Here is a 15,272-nt window from a genome sequence, read left to right as displayed (position 1 = left end):
AGTTTTAAGTGAGTAGAAATATTATTAAGTTACATAGACATGAAGTAGAAGTCTTAAGTTTTCAGTAAGTAAGAATATGTTTTAAGTGTGAGAGTAAAAACCCGAGAAAGTAGTGTAAAGTTTAAGCTTTGCTAAAAGTCCAAAAACTTAACCCCAGACATAATGAAAACATTGTAAGAACATTGCTTACATGTTTTAGATAGAACAGATGGAACCATTTGTGTGAATAGATAAAGCTATATGTGTAAGTTATGTGTAAGAATTAACATTACTTTTGTATTATAAAACTAGGATTCTAATAGGTTTAGAAAAAATGTTTTAGGTTCATGGTTTTAGCTCATTGGATGATTTACGAATAAAAATCCCCTGCAGTGGGGTGGAAAAAGCATCCTCCATCCTCCACCATTAGTGTCATCACTACCACCACACATGGAAGAAGAAGAGGAAGAACAAGAAGAGAACAGAAGAAGAAACACCAGGGAGCTGCTGCCTCTGTCTGGGACTCTACCAGAGAGCTTCTGCTGCTGCCTGTGCTCAGGACTCAATACCAGGCAGCTGCTGCTTCTGCTTCTGCTTGGGATTCTATGCCAAATAGTTTTAACGTGGACTTTAATGATCTGAACTCTTTGCCTTTGAGACTGATGTGCTTTTACAATAAACAACTTTACAGCAACCAACAACTGCTCTTGTCTCTTTGAAGACCTAAACCCATGAAAATCTTGACAGTGCTACAGCCATTTAGCAGACACCAACAGTAGGGAAGACAGTATAAGTAAATGGAGAATCTATTGGCTTTCTTCACATGTCATGGCAAATAGCTTGTGGCAAATTCTCATGGTTTAATGGTGCTTTCATTCACGTGTGCTATCACATGCACATCACTAAAAGTGCTGCCACCGCTAGAGATTAAAAATCATGGCAAGGACAGGGTCATTTTGAAACTAAATGACAATTAAATTAGATATGCGATGGGTATTTTTCTGATTGATGTTTGTTTCCACACTAGAGCTGCATTGGTAAGTGTAGCATCATGTGGAGGAGGTAGCGTGATGCTTTACTAGATTATGCAAGTGAACTTGTTTTAATGTCTTTGCTTTTTGTGATAGATTGTCATTAGTCTTCAAGCATGGAAAACTTTATGTTGGCCTTGAAAGATAAAAATAGCAATTTTTAGAACTTAGAAAAATCTTTTAAATTTTGTATTTGAGGGATTGGGAAGATGAAGAAGTCTACATATGGTTTTAACATAGCAGAAGGAAGTTTTCTTCCACTCCAGTCCGGGAAATTGTGATGTCCCTGCAAGTATTGGATCAAGACTTCCAAAATCAGTGATCCCCAGACAATGCTCTTCCACTATGAAAGCATAATCATTGTGAAAGCCTATGATTTAACTCCCTTTCAGGCAGAAAAAATAAATGCTGCCATGCTGTCCTCCAGCCAAGAGGCCTGCCCCACCTTGGTGGATACTGACACACACACAGGAGTTTTTGTTGTTTAGTGACATAATGACTCCTCTGTGCTTGGCTCATTTAGTGTATGTGTGAAACATTTCTGTAGACGTTGTACCAGACATGTCATTCTGGATCAAACATCTTGAACCAAGGTGATCATGCTCAAGACTGTAGAGCTAATCTTCTGACTGAAGAGGCCACAGACTGAAGAGGCTACCTCTTGGTAGCTGTGGTAGTGAGCAAAATGCTCTGAGGTGGAAACATCAGCTTTTGTGTCAGAGGGAAGAAGAGCATGGATCTTGGCTGTGTGCTGCTGGGTATAAAGGAAGCTTGTCCCACTTGTTCATAACGGATATGAAATGTCTTCACATCTTAACAACTGAGCTGGTGGCTGCAGCCACATGGCCATTGCCGTGGGGAGCTTTCCATCTGTTCCTCCTCTTCTGCCATCTCAGAATATTTCTTTTAATTGTACAAAACCCTCTTGAGCACATCCTGCAGTTCAGCCAGTTCCTTGTACTCTAGAGCCATATATGCAGTTGTAATCCTACAAGTTTTTCCACCACCCCTAATATTTGAGTTTTGCAGCATGTGTAGAAATGACTGAAATGTCTTCATGTACTCTAGCTGACCTCTGTTCCTCTATCCACACCACCTAACTTCCAACCTGGCAGACAACCCCTGCTCTGTTCACTTACGGGTTTTTTTGGCAGGGCAAAGTGTCTATAACATACATACTTTGAAGTACAACTGTCTATTTTCTGTCCCCTTTTGCTTTTCTACTTTGCTTTCCACTCTGTCCTGTACCAGCTGTGCTCTGCATGTCTGCATGTTCCCTTTTGTTTTACCTCTTGCTTCCTCTGCTTCCCTATGCTGTGGTCCTGACCATGGCATCTTATCATAGTTAAGCATCTCCTCGCTGTCAGACATACAACCCCCTAAAGCATGTGCTGAGCCCTGTGGTTGCTCTAAGGAAATGGAAAAGTGTAGTGACTTTTTGACACTGAGCATGGTTTACAGGGAAGTTACTAGCCCTGTTCTAAAGAGGAAATCCAGACTCAGAATTAAATTGCTGTTCAAGTTTATGCAATGACTAAGGAAAGTGCTAGAAACGGAAATCAGCTGCTTTATCTCCCCAGCTGCTGTCTTCCCTAAATCCTCTACTGTTTCTTTTCAGTAGGCAGAACCTGAAATCATTCCCTCTCAACATTTTAGTGTAGATTACTACCACAGGAAGAAGCTGTGCCCCTGCTGTTGTAATTTTGGCTGAGCTCTTGAAGACAGGCCCTTGCCTGAGGGAATTCTACACAAGCTCCTGGTCTCCTAAGCAGCTGGCTCTGCATGTCCTCTCTGGACAGGAAGGAGATGTCTTCTGCAAATGCTTTCCTGAGCCATGGGGCATTGCAGTCTGCCCTGGCTCTAGCACTGAGACTTCCAAAAGCTCTTAGTGCATGCAGTCACTTCAACTGGCAGCATAAAACCCTCTGGACTGTGCTTGTGATGATTGCAAAGAACATCAGCAATTGCTTTTCAACTCTCTTATGCTGCCAGATGTTGTAAAATTAGTGGAAGACACACCGACCTGAATGGAGAAGGAATGTCTAGAAGCATCAGAAAGAAATAATTAGAGGTGATTGAGGATGACAGGTGTTGATGGCACATGTGTTAACTGGTCAACAAAATTAGCACATTTATAGCTCATAGAATCCTAAAACAGTTTGGGTTGGAGGGGGCCTTAAAGATCATCTAGTTTCAGCTCCTCTGCCATGAGCAGGGACACTTTCCATTACTACAACTGAGGTTGCTTGAAGACTATCATAGTTTGGGTTTGCCAATTTTAATATATTCAGCTTCTGTCGTGAAATAGAATTAGGAGCAAAAGCAAAGCAGGCCTAAAACTTAAAAGGCTATAAAGAAAAACTTTATTAACAACACAAAGAAAATAATAATAAATTCAGACTAGATCTTCAGACCACTCCCTCCTCCCCCTTTTCACACCTTCTTAACAACATACAGAGACACTTCAGTCAATTCCTTACTTAAATAATATTTTTCAGTTCGCTTTAGGGAGAGGAGTTTCTTCTTGTCTAGCTATAGGGATCTTTTTCAAGAGAGCTAAAAAAGAAAAAAAACAGTTATTTCCTGACTTCACTTTTTTCGTGAGCTGTGCTTGTGAGCCATGTCAAAGTTATGGGGTATTACTTTTAAGGATGAGCTGCTCAAAGGCAAAAGTTCTCTTCAGCTCTCTTCTCTCTGTTCATACTTCATTCCCAGGAACAGAGATCCTCTTTTTCCCTTGGGGCAAAGGATCTTCCGAACACTTCAAACCCCACCCCCCATGACTTTTTTTTCTATGGTTTAAAGGAATTTTTAGTGTACTACAGTCCACCCCTATAGCTTACAAAAAGGATTTTTCAGCCAACCTTCATGGTGTCTCCTCATTCTCCTTCCATCTAAAAACTTAGCTCTTGCTTCATTGACTTTGATGTATCCTTGCTGTTCTTTTTTCCTCTTACCCAAGGAAGGATCAAAACTCTGAACATTGGAAAAGTTAAAATTTCACACAGAAGTTGCAGGGGCTGGGCCGGACGAAAACTGCAAAGTCCAGCCAGAGGAGAAAATGGTGACAAGCCTCTGGCTCCATGGCTTCCCTCCAACATCAACTGCACCCAGCTCCAGATGTGGTGTGGGGGCTCTCCCTCCACCTTGCCCAGCAAGCAAAGGCGTGGGGGGCTCTGCCAAATCAGGGCCCGGCTGCCTCCCCCCAAGCCGCGTGGGCGGCTGGGCGGGCTTGGCCACCCCACGGCTGCTCCGAGCCGACCGCAGGGCAGGGCCCCGCAATGCCTCGGCTACACCGGAGGGGGGCTAGGATTTTAACAACTGGCTTTCCTTCCTCTGGCTATTGTGGCCCCTGATGGAAAACGGGGCCCAGCAGCTTCCCAAGCCCACCCCTGCCTGGCCCGGGCCACATTGGAGGGAGGCCCGGGCCAAGTCAATGTTACCTTGTGAAAGGCCGGAAATAAAAGAGGGGATTTTTCTCGGGGTTTACTTGCTTCAAATGTGATTCATGGAGTGAACTAACTTCTCCAATTGGTTTCTCAGGCTGTCAACAACTAGGCCAGTCTCCAACTGATCCCATCAATTCACAGAAGAACTTCTCATGGAGAAAAACTTCCTTGTATGCCCTCCTCCCAGGAGCCTTCAAGGCATACCAGTACAAAGACCCATTCAATCTGGCCTTGAACATTTCGTGGAATACCTACATGGAATGAACAACAGACAGCCTAAGCCCTGACAAAAGAAATCAGAAATCTCAAGGCATAAAAGTATGCTGGTTGGATAATAAAGGAATAGCTTTGCTGCAACTATTTGTTGAGATAAAGAGACAAAAGACAGTGATTATACCCTAAAGATTCAGAGCTAGGACAAGAAATCCTGAGGCAATAGCTATGCCAGGATCCTCTACCAGTCCATGTTGTTTGATTTATTTTGGCTCCATGAGAGCATGAAAATTAGTTTTGGGAGCATATACGCTAACAAATCCTCAGGTGGCAGGGTGTCTGTAGATAATGCCTTGGGCTTCAAGGTGGGGCAGTGATCCTTATCTCCAGGGCAGATATCTTCTGTTAATGGGCCATCTGCTAAAAACAGGTGGGGCAATATTCTTTATCTTTTCCGTGACCCATCCTTCGTCCAGAAATATAACTTGTGTTAATGGGCCATTGAGTCCCACTGCATGACTGATAAAACTACATCATCCCACTGGGAGATGCTTTTAGCCAGGGGGAGGAGCCAAGCATTTCCCACCTCGATAAAACCTGAGATTTAGAACACCAAGGCAACCTTTTTCCACTAGATTCCAGAGAAAAAACAGATCCTCCTACATCATCACTGGACCTTGGGAGGAAAACAGCACCCTTCTTCAAAACCACTGCTTCAACTAAACCACATCTGTCACTCTAGGAGGACTGCAGCCACCATTTAATCCTGACTGACAGGGTGTCAGGTTGTATTCTGACTGTCAGTACTTTGAGTTTGGTTTTTTGTAATACTGTATTTTTGTTTTAATTTTTCCTAGTGAAAAAAACCTGTTATTCCTATTCCCATATCTTTGCCTAAACGCTCCTTAATTTCAAAATTATAATAATTCGGAGGGAGGGGGTTTACATTGTCCATTTCAAGAAAGGCTCCTGCCTTTCTTAACAACACCTGTCTTTCAAACCAAGACAACCATTTAAGATGCTGCAAAGGCACTGATGACTTATTGCATTGTATGGAAGTGGCTGTGCTTGGAGCCATCCTTCCAGAATCTACCAACATGAGAGAAAACTCAAAAGATGACAGGGGACTGTAGTGTCCTACTGCAAAACAATTTTGTTGATCCACTCTGAAGGGTACAACCTAAAATGACAGGCTTTGAAATGGAAAAGGAATCTCTGAGTCTTTCCAGATAAAGTGTACAGAAGTGTGATGGATTTTCAGCAGAGTTTAATGGTAAATGTAGACCAACTAGGAAGTTATTTATCAAGGAGACAGAAGGATGCCTGTTGATTATAAATGGTTGTCACTTGCTGGATTTGACAGAGTTACAGCTTTCAGTCTAGTCCTGTTCCAATTCCACTTTATTTCTTCCTTTCTCAGAAGAGCTGGCACAAACAACAGGGAAACCACTCTATCTTAAGTTCTTTAAGAATTACACCTGTAGGGTCTGCTGGGGGAACCTAAACCTAAACACCTAAACACAGGTGTCTGGTGCCCCCTGGTATCTGACCTGTCTGCACAAAGCATGTCTTTCTGTCTTCTGAAGCAGCAGCTGGAGGTCAGCCTGGAAGCCTGAGACATTTACAGTAGCACTGCTGTTCATGCCTGTGTGTGGGCATTGGAATGGTGTCTCTGGAGCAAACCCATGGCCCAGTCAGCTTAACAGGAAGAGGCAGGTACTGCCAGAGGATTAACTGTCCCACTGGTCTTTGCTGCCTCTTTATATGGCTTAAGTGAGAGGTGGAAACTGTGCTACTGCTGGTGCTGTGCAGCATCCAAGCTTCTACAGAATTTTCACTAGAGAGATGGGGATTTCACGTAGCCAGGAAAGGGAATGCAATTGTGAGGCCCAGGCATGATCTGCCAGACATCAAAGCTTTGGGAAATGGGGATGTGTTTCTCTTCAGCTCACTCATTAGCCTTCCCAGAAAGCATGGGAAGAAGACAGCTAAATCTGGATTCACACGTTTTATTTCTGCACTTCAATGAAAATTTATAGTGACAACTGCTCTTCAATTGCTAATGCTGGGGTAGTTTTCTACTATACTTTGCATTTTGCACTTTGCACAGGGATGGTGGAGGAGCTGATCTGGAAGTCAATTACTTGCCAGAGTCCTCAACTGCAGGTCGGGGTGCATAGCCTTTTGCCTTTAGAAAGTCTTGAACTGATTTAAAGTTGGAAAGAGTCTGAAGCACTTACTGAAGTGAGAAAAGTGTGGTGTTTATTTTTGGATAGTAGTTTGGTGCTAGTGTTTAAGGTGGGATTAAGAGATTTCATCTTTTCATATTATTAGATTGAAGATTAAAGATTCTTCTTCAGTCCCATTTGGGATGTCTTCCTACTTTCAGGGTTAGGTGCCACTCCCTCTCAGGGCAACTTTTGCCTGCCAAAGTACCTCTATGATTGTCTGCACAAGCCATAAAGACTGAGACTATTGTCTCTCCTAGTGGAAAATGAAAAGGTACATCCTGCATGGGCAGGACAGAGCTGATTTCTGTGCAACTGTGTGAAAACAAGTGAAGCAAACCAGAGCACTGGGCGGTGAAATCAGTCTTGCAAGACACTGAGACACAGCTGATTATACGCGTTGTCAAGAGAACTGCAAAAAGAATGCTCCCCCAGAAATGGAAGGGAAAAAAAGAGTATTCATGAAATTTATTTTTCCCTTTGTAATTTTGGATCACACAGTCTTTCTGGGCTGCATTCGGCTCCATCCCTCCTTCTCAAAAAACAGTTTTTCTGCACTAGAGACTGTTCCTGGTGACAGAGTCCTGCCTCTGGAATAGGTAATGCAAGGCATCAAAAAGATGTGCATGCAACACTAGTAGCACAGCACTAGCCTCTTCCACAAGTATGGGAGTGCCTTGTTTTAATTATTTAGCCAGGAGAACTGGAAATTACTGTGAGACAGTTGAAGGCAGAAAGGTACAGAGGGCTGGCTGCTAACAGAGAGACAGCAGTAAGAGAAGTGCATCTAACAATGGACTCTCCCTGCTGTCAATCTGGTCCCTCAGGCAAAAAAATCCCACCAGAAAAAGAGGATGGTCTCACAGAGCAGAACAAGAAAGAATGCAAAGTGGATACAAGCAAATACATGCATATCCTTCTGCAAAAACAGTGGTGAAACCTAGCCATGTGCTTTACAGGCAGCATCCTGTTCCTCCCTATGGGCTGTATCTTTCTTCTGCCCAAAGGTAGGATTTACAGGTACTGAAGGGAGCAGGGATACAACCTTTGGCACAGCACATGGGGCAGGGAGTTACAGAAGTAAAGGACTGCCAGGGAGCTCCAAGGTTGAAATGTGTTTTGCATGAACAGTTCATACTGTTCTGTGTAATAGACATCTGTAAACAGACCTGTGAACAGGTAGGAGGGCTAAGGTTTGCTAGAGAGTTTGCTTGCAATGAATAATTCAACCAGTTCTGCTACCCTTAAATTTAGATAATAGTGTTAAAACCTTTCCAAACTTGGCAGCTAATGCTATTATGGACTTCATGTTTGGTCTGGGGCCTGCACTATTTCACAAGTGTCTTTGACTTTAGGTGACAGCATCACTGCAGACTGGTGCCCTTATTACCTCATAAATCAGGCACAAATTCTTTCACCAGGTTGCTAATATCAAACTAGTAAAGCAGCGATGTTGTTTTAGAGGAGACTGGAGGTGGGGGGATGAATGCTGGCTGCAGACGGGCATCTGAAACACCTTCCTGGAGTTCAGGAGTTTTTCTTCCCAATGCCATCTTGCCACTGGTGCTGGTATTTGCTCAGGGTCCCCTGAGCTGTCACCTACTTCTTGGACTCTGAATCATCTCAAGGTTTCTCCAGGTGGTACCTTCTTTCTATTTGCCTTTTTCTGATGACTGTAGAATACCCTCTGTATATAACACTTTAGGATTCATTCCAGTTCATCTTAACCCCAAAACTGGCAGGTTCATTTTAAAAATGAGTCTTCAGTGAATGCTAAAGGACTCAGAAAACAAAATTGCACAAGATGGAAAAGAAAAGGACTTCTGAATAAATAATATGTAAATATAATTGTAGAATAAACCTTAAACCCAGACACATATTTGCCAGTGACTAAGCCCTTCCTGCAGTCCATATTATCATGGATTCAGTGCCCACAAGTATACCCTCTCTCTCAGCTGTTGCCCTGTTTTCTGCAGAGCTTGTCACACCTCTAAGGACAATTCCTGGTGGTGCTTATCCAGCTTCACTCTGGTTTTGGATGGGACAGAAAGTATCTGTGATGTTCTTGAGCTACATGTTGTTTATCCTCGGAGATGATTTCTCCTGATGAGCTCCTAACCACTTGACCGGAGCAAAGGATATGGTTGGTTTTCATCTGCTTGGTGTTTGTAGCTTTGTTTCAGAAGAATGGTGTCCAGTTTGAGGACCTCCAGGAAAAAAGATGTCAACAAACTGGAGTGATCTGAGCAGTTATTATGTGTAAACAGCCTCCAGAAATACAAGTTGTCAGAAAACAACAGTCCTTACTGGTAAGGCAAGAACAGTCCTTGGACAGGGTGGTTTCTGTTATACACAGTGCATGTGATGGAGAGACATACCTTTCTTCCAAGCCATGACTACGGGGAGAGGCAGGATGTGGGGAAATAATGCTGTTCTCATCTTTTACTCAATGGGGAAGTGTCCTGTCAGGCAGGAAGGGTCTCGTGCTCAGAGAGAGGCAGGACTGAAGGAAGAGTCAAGGCAGGATGTAGAACTTCATCCTTTTGTTCACTGCTTGTATCTGGCTCTTTCTTAGGTGTCCAAGATGATCCCAAGTACATTTCCAAGGCCAACCAGCAAGGACTTGGAGGTGAGCAGGACCAATGGCTTACAGGTCATGGAAGAGCAAGTAGCCAATTTTCCAAAAAGAGCAGGAAGATGCATGTAGCCATAAGCATTACTTGAAATGCTCAGGCCAATTTAAAGTTTTAGCCTTTCCTGAAATTACTAAAAAAGCACAATTTTTTTTATTCCAAGTTGCTACTGGCTTTTTTTCCCAGGCTAGGTCCTTTTTAAAACTTGCTAATGTTTGATATCACAGATTCTCCATTTTTCTGTGGACTACTGAAACAGAGAATTTTTGCTTTATTAATATACAGAAATTATTTTGCTCTCTAGCGAGGAAAAGATGAGAAAGTATTGAAATCATGTTTACCTTATGCTTTATTTCAATTTTCAGATATTTGCAGTCCCCTGTGATGTAGCAATTTTGTGTCAGCATTGTGTTCTGGCTTGTTTACTTTGTAAGAATCAGCTGAGGATAAATTCTTGCATTTTGTATTACTCAAGATGACAAATAACTGGAAATGTCACTGGAGTAATGAGGGTCTCACCTTGAGAAAGATCATTGCTTATTCAGGTGTTCTTTTACTGAGATCTAACTGGAGCAAAATGTCGACCAAGTAAGTTCAGGCAATCTTTCACAGAGTGGCAAGCACAACTAGCAGTGGGACATAAAAAGTACTGATATATCTGAGATCAGTAACCTCCAGAAAATAGATCCCACTGTAGCTTGTGCTTGTGCCACTGTAGCATTTTCACCATGCTGGAAATCACTTAAGCCAGCTGCAATAGTTTCTGCTTGTACTGCTGAAAACTCTCTGTTTAAGGATTGTGCATAACAGAAAACAACATTCGAGATGGAAGCTTGGGCCAGGGCCACTCCCTTGTCTGTGTTTGTCCAGTAGTAAATCTTCTCTTTGGAATTTCTTTTCTTGGTGTTGCCACACAAGGCTGTAGGGCTCTGGATATTTTTGAATGCTTTTGAAAGCCTTTTTCTGCTTGAAAAGGCCTCCCAGTTGCTGGCAAGCTGGGCTCACACTGAATTCTGCTTTACATGCTCAGTTCATAGCCATGTGTTGACTGCAAGGTGGTCTGTCCTTTGCTCACCCTCAGAGCAACACAGAAAAGTCTCTGAGCAAGGAAACACAGAGAGGTCTCCTTGCTCAAGAGCTCAGACCTGAGAGTGGAGAACACTTATTCTGCCAGAGACAAGTCATTGGTTTTACAGCTTGGACACACTGTCAGCTGCACAGTGACTCCTTCTCAGGGGTCTCTTGTGCAACCCTGGTGCCTTGTGGTGGATAAGGGCCTGATCAGAGCAGCCTAGCTGTGTCCCACATTGCTATGCTTGCCTGTGGAGTTGATAGCCAGTTCTCACCTCTAGGTACTGTGAGGCTCTAGCACTTAGTTATCTCAGGTTTGGCACTGAACTTCCTCCCCTGCCCTCTTCCTGGGAAAGGGCTGAAAACTGCTGTAATGGGCCATCATATTTGCCAAGTGTCCAGTTTTAGTGTTTGGAGCAACACAAATATCTTTGATCTCTATATTTCCAGTCTGACTTTTCTGCTCACAGGAGCCAGAGCAACCGTGAATCTCTCACCACCAGTGGTCCTGCACCAAGTCTCATGGAATGTGATGTCTCTGGAGGAGAATTCCTACTGCTGGTATGCTCAGCCTTGATTTTTGCTTGGAGGAGAAGTTTCATAGGTGTTTTCTGTTACAGCAGACTGACAGCCTACTGCAGCAGTTCTCACCTTCCTGGCAGACTTCTGACCTTCCCAGGAGCAATGTTTGACCAAGGCAGATCTGACTGACAGAAAGACTACACATAGGTACAGGAGAGTCGAACAAACCATCTCACAGCATCACAGGCTAAAAAAACTACCTAGACCTGATGTCCCTGTGCTGCTGGAGGGAGAATGGAAGGAGAGCTCAGCACAGGTGACTGTGCTGAATGCTTTTATCTTCTCTTTGTTGGTTGTGCATCAGTTCATGTGAGGCAGTGCTTCTGCAAAAGCAGTAACTGTGGGGTTTTTTCTTCATTAACTTTGCAAAAGCTGGCCCTGTTCCCATGTTTGCATACTTGTGTCAGTCTCCTAAAGTGCATGTAAGCCAAACACAAAGGGACTCAATCAAACACAGACTGCTGGCTTTTGCTCTTTTGCACAGCAAAGATGTTTTTTGAAGAAAATGTAGTGTCCTGATTTAAAAACATATTTTAAAGAAGCAAATATGTCAGATTTCAGCTAGCTTGGTATTAGTCTACTTAGCAACTCTGAGGAATTAATAATTAAAAAGCATTTGTCTTCTTTGGCAGACACTAGTTGAGAAAGCAACAGAAATTAAGAGTTTTGCAGCCATTTTCACCACTCCTGAGGTGACTGGCTTTCTGATTCCAGTTTTGCAGTCTTTCAGTGTACACAATTTAAACAAACTGTTTTGGATAGCAACAGTTCACATGGCTTTCACTAAGGGAGTCTGAACTCAGAAACATCTTGTTTTAAACAGGATTTAGAAATGCAGGGGCAGGGGAGCAAGTGTGATAATTGATAAAACATTCGTGTTAATCATAAAAGCATTGGGGTTTGTATAAACTAGAATACTTAGGTCTGAAATGAAGCATGGACATTAGATAGAGAAAAATATGTATGATTAAATAATTCTGTTTAAATCCCCTGTTATGAATATTAGGTTTTTTTAGTAAATTGTATTTGATACCAGTTTGTAAAATGGGGGTTTCCCACGGCCTGAAAGATATTGCAAAATCAGATTTCCTGCCTTTGTATAATCAATTGCAACCTGAAAGATTTTGCAATACCAGATTTCCTGCCTTGGTGTAATCAATCACAACCTATCTGTTAAGACTAGACCCTCCATATCTACTGTTCCTTATCTACCAAGACCACATGGCTACTTGACAAACTGTCTGGAGACTACAAGGAAAACCATACTATAAAAAGGAGCTGCAAACCAAGGTTCGAGGGAACGTGAAGTGGGCGGTGACCCCTCAAGTTCCCCAGCGCTGCGTGCTCCCTCTATATCAAACAAAGCAACTTAAATTTTGCTAAATATCAAGACTTTGTTTCTCATTTATAACACAGGGAGTGACACAAGGTTTGATTCCCTATATGGAAGATGGTGAGATTCTCACTCCAGCATAGGCTCATTAGATAACTTAATGGGGACAATGCCAAATCTGAAAATGTTGCCAACAGACTTAAAACATGGTGATCATCACCAAAAAGTCCACCACAGCCTTCATGTCTTATGAATGCCTTTGCTTCGCAACATTCCTCCGCAGTCACATTTATGTCCATCAGCATGAGCCGGGCTGGGAGACTCTAACTCATCTCTTGCTGCAAGAGCAAACCCCAGAGAAGCAGTGATGGGCCTTAGAGCTGATCTTAGGGCTGATCTTTCCCAGTCAGACTGCTCCTCTGTGGTTTTGGGCAGTTGTCCGGGCTTCCCTCTTCTCTGTCGCCTGTCTGACCTTCATTCTGTCTGCATTAAACCATTTGTGCAAAAGTAGCTGGGAGCCACACTGACCACTTGATCCTCCTGCCACAAGTCATGGCAGACAACTGAAGTCTCAGGTGACTGGAAGAGGGGAACATTGCACCCATCTTTAGAAAGGGTAGAAAGGAAGACCCTGGGAATAACTGACCTGTCAGCCTCACCCCTGTGCCTGGGAATGTCATGGAGCAGATCCTTCACACCAAGTCCCAGCACTGCGTGTCCTTGCCTGTCTTTGCAGGCTGCCATCTCAACCTCACGAACTCACTGAGGAAAGATGCCATTTCTTACTTGCCTCTTGGGAAACCTCAGCTCCCTTACCTTTCCAGGCTTCTCCTGTCTCTGGGTCTCAGCACTGATCACTGCCAGACTTCTTGGGATCAGTTCTCATAGTGAAGGCCTGTGAGTCTGTGTTAGTTACTTCCATGCAAGACAATTGTTTCAGTGCTTTAACATCACTGATCTGACACTGCTGGAGGCAGGAGAATGGTGGGATGGCTGACTCATGCATTCTGTGTCTGCAATGGGCTCTGTCCATTTTGTCTCAAAGAGAGGAATACTGTGCCATGGAGGCAGTAAAGAGTGTCTTCTCCCCATCTCCCTCTGGGGGATTCACACTGAGGGAGAGGACAGATATCCCGTGAGTCCACAGCTGTCTCTGGCATAAGGGTTAACTGAGGAAACTTGCAGCACTTGAGTAAAATATGACTGCTCTCACCAGGGAAAAGGTTTGGAGCAAACAGGCAGTAATAACCCTGCCGTGGGTAAAAAGCAGCAGGCGCAGAGCCTGGCAGGGGAGCCTTTACCAGACAGCAGGGCCGGAGTTCCAATGGTATTTTAAAGACTCCAAGGCATGGGTCCAACTTTGAAGCCCAAGGTTTGCTTTCCCAACATTGAGTCAAGGAAGCCCCTGACTCCAATGCAGTACCCACAGAAACATTTTTTCCATGCTAATCCTACTTTTTGGTTAAAAAACTCTCTAAAAAGCAAATTAAAGGCCTAAGTTGAGTACCTGGGTGTTGTAATGCACATTTATGGTTTTGTGTTGCACTGAGGATGGCTTGTTCTGTTTCCCCTTTTGGTTTGTGACATGGTTCTCCCCTTAACCCCTCCCTTTTCCCCCTGGCCAGCCCTAAGTGACTGTGACCTGGGGTTCCACCTCCCTTGAGTTGAATTGAAAAAACCCCGCGTTTGCCATGCTCTCTTTCTCTTCTCCCTGGAACTCTTCAGGACAATAAACTTGTATCATCCTGGGAAGGAGATCCTCCTCTAATCTTTTGCCTTTGTCCATGCTGGATAAATATCCCCTATCTCTCTGACCCCAGGTAGCCAAGGCAGTTCAGAGAGACCAGGGGAAATCGGACAGTTGGCGCCCAACGTGAGGCATCCTTTGGGTGGAGGGGAATTTGGAAGAAACAGTCCTTGATGTCCAGGACAGCAAATTGCCAGTTTTGGGGAAGCTTTGTTGGAGAAGGCATCCCAGGTTGGAGTGACCCCATGTCCTCAATTACTTTGTTTATCTCCCGGAGATCATGGAGAAGCCACCACTTGTCTTTCCCTGGTTTCTTTATCACAAAGACCAGGGAATTCCAAGGGCTAGTTGTTCTCTCTATGTGGCCCTTTGCCAATTGCTCCTCTACGAGCTCTTCAAGCGCCTCAAGCTTCTCCTTGCTAAGCGGCCACTGGTTTACCCAAATTGGAGTGTCATCCAGCCATGTTAACTTTTGGGAAGGGAGCTCTACAGTGGCCACCATTAAAAATCCTGGGGAGTTTTAGGGATAACTAATTTGACCCCCCACTGGGACATGGTGTATCTCCCCCATAGGGGGCACTTATAGTCTGTAACAAATGGATGGACACTGGCCAATTTTCCGTCCAGTCCCTCAATCTGCACAATGCTTTTTGAGACTTTTGCCAATTTCATCCCTCCTATACCCTGGATTTTGCCGGCCACAGATTGCAGGTCCCAATGTGACAGCCACATCCTTTCAGGTATGATCATCACATCTGCCCCTGTGTCAAGCACCCCTTCCACATGGAGATGATCTGATCCACGGGTCAGGTTGCATGCCACAGAGGGTTTGTCCTCACCCACCACTTCTGCCCAGTAGACTTCAGGTGATTTTCCATCTACTGGGATCTCTGCTGGAATAGGAATTGCCTGGGCAATGATTTGCCCTTCAGCCAGATAGAATGGTGTTTGGGGACATCGTGCCAGGAGAATGAGGCTACTTATGTTTCTCTTGATGGTCATGGGA

The sequence above is a fragment of the Cinclus cinclus genome, chromosome 5, assembly GCF_963662255.1.
Source record: "Cinclus cinclus chromosome 5, bCinCin1.1, whole genome shotgun sequence".
Taxonomy (NCBI): Eukaryota; Metazoa; Chordata; class Aves; order Passeriformes; family Cinclidae; genus Cinclus; species Cinclus cinclus.
The sequence above is the reverse complement of the archived record's forward strand: the minus strand, read 5'-3'. Positions refer to the sequence as shown.